A 2,340-nucleotide genomic window follows, 5' to 3' on the forward strand; every position below is an offset into this window, starting at 1 on the left:
TGAGTTTGTTTCTCTGTGTGTGAGAGATACAGAGCTTAGCAGGGAACCGAGATTCCTGGTGTCAGCTACGCGTTGGACTGATAACTGGAAAGTGAGTGATTCAACTCCACCAGTGCCTCCATAGGAGAAATATGAGACTTTTTACTCCTATAAAGATTTACAGCCTTGGAAAACCAAAGGGGCAGTTCGCGATCTTGATAGTTCAAGTGGTTGACCAGTCAGTTAGCTGTTGAGTACTTAACCATTGCACCACCAGGGCTCATTTCAAATACATGAAACAGCTAAATATCTATGACTCAGTCTACATTTTAGAATATAACTTGGAAAACGAAACATTTCCACCTAGTCTCACTTTAAATTATTCATAATTACCCACCCCAAGGAAGCCTTTAGAGATACACTACAAACTTATTATATTTTCATTCATTCTTCCATCTAATAGACAATATTTTCAATTCTATCGCATCGAACACCAGCATCTCTTCCACCATCCTCCTTCCACCTGACCTTTCTTCTCATTTCATTGAAAACGGTGAAGCAATTAGAAAAAAAAAAAAAAACAACATTCCCAACATAAAGCCCAACAGCTTTATGCAAACAGTCTCCACATAGTCATTGGCGTGACATAACATCACCGTCCATATTCTATTGGTGAGAAGCAAGTCACACATTTCATCTATTCTCAAACTTAAGGGTCTGAAATACCAGGAGCCAAGGGTCACTGAGGACCTAGCCAGCACAATCTCCTCTGGCTTCCAATGATTTCTTTCACTAACAATCGCATACCACATATCCTCCCTCCCCTTCTCAGGTTTGCAAAACCATCACAGTATCCATTCAAAGTCTAACCTCCTAACACCTAGATCAGGATATAAATGAAGTTCCTTCCTAACTATATACCAATCAACAGGTCTTGGAATCGGCTCATTCCAGCTCAACTCCTCAATGAAAGTTTGTCCTTCTACCTCATATGTCCTGAAACAGAACCCACATTTTAATATCATTCCCCAGGTGGCTCTTATGTGTTTTGAAATCCAGCCTGGAAAACGTTGGCAATTTCTTGGTTCCCTTTCAAGGCCTGAGAATAATCCTCCCTGACTCTGTGATCCACCAACTGAATCCTGGATCGTGTCTGCTGAATCACCAGTTAGACTGCATACCTTTGGGTCACCAGTTGAAAACCACCGCAAGATCTCGGCGACGAGGGAGGTTCAGCATCTCCTCTCCAGCAACCAGCTGCTCTGCAAGTTGCTCATGGCGACGCGGAGGTTCTGCGGGGCCACGTCCGCGCTCGGCTTCACCAAGACCAGGCTGGCGCAGCGGCCGCACCACAGAGCCTCCTTCTCCTGCTGAAGGTGGAGACCTGCACCTGGAGCAGCGCCACGTCCTGCTCCAGCATCACCACCTGCCTTTCCGTTTGCTCATCAGCCCCAGGTTCGGCTTCCCCCCCTTGACCACGGACTCCAGGTCACGGTTGTCCCGTTCCTCCTTGGCCAGCTTCGCCTCCAGCCTCCGCTCCAGCGTCCTCGCCATTTCTGTTTGAGTTTCCAGGAAACTCCGAACCTCATTCAGCTTTCTTCTTAGCTTAGAGTGATCCTCTTTCAGTGCTTCCTAACTTACTTGCAGCACCTGCAGGTGACTGTCCCCCCCGGAGACTCTCCGTGGGCTGCAAAGTCTGGGTTGGGACTCCTGGAGGGGGACTCCTGAGAGGCGCAGGAGTCCGTGGCAGTCAGCGCCCACGGGGGGCAGAGACTCTGGGCCCCTACAGACTGGAGAGGAAGGGCGCATCGGTGCTGCAGGGCGACCTGCTGGCGGTGGCCCCGACGCTGTGCATCTGCTCCACCGAGGACTGCAGGTAGGCCCCTGCCCAGGCGTGCCCGCATCCTCGTTCTGGTCTTTGTCCTGGAGGTCGCCGGCCCCCTCTGGGTCTTGGAAGAATGGCTGGGAGTATTCCAGGCTGTACCCCATGGTCTGTGGGCTTGGGGAGCGGAATCCCAGGGAGTGCCGCGGGGCCTCCTTCACGTAACCCCAATTGGTGGGGGGCAGAGGGGCAGGGTGGGGGGCAAGGTTCCTCTTTGGCAGGCTGAAGTTCTTGGTTTTCTTCTGGAGAAAGAGGAGGCTTTCCACTCCCATAAAGAATCACAGTCTCGGGAACTCACAAGGGCAGTTCTACCCTGTCCTACTGGGTTGCTATGAGTCGGCATCGACTCGGCAGTGACCTTGCTGTTTTTGCCACGTCATCAGGCTTCCTGGTTCGAGTCAGGTGTTGCCTGTTTGCAGCTGAGCGGCTTTAGGGCTGGCTTACGGTCAGTACCTTTGGGGGAGTTGTCAGCTTACCTT

At 51.0% G+C, this 2,340-nt stretch overlaps 1 pseudogene; it reads right to left on the reverse strand.

Annotated features, from left to right (window-relative positions):
* Positions 1-1,211: 1,211 nt before the first annotated feature.
* The window catches only part of LOC101649382, a 3,317-nt pseudogene continuing 2,188 nt past the window's right edge, over positions 1,212-2,340 (reverse strand).

Source organism: Echinops telfairi, unplaced genomic scaffold (genome assembly GCF_000313985.2).
Source record: "Echinops telfairi isolate 266 unplaced genomic scaffold, ASM31398v2 ScPeMD7_3533;HRSCAF=4204_0, whole genome shotgun sequence".
Taxonomy (NCBI): Eukaryota; Metazoa; Chordata; class Mammalia; order Afrosoricida; family Tenrecidae; genus Echinops; species Echinops telfairi.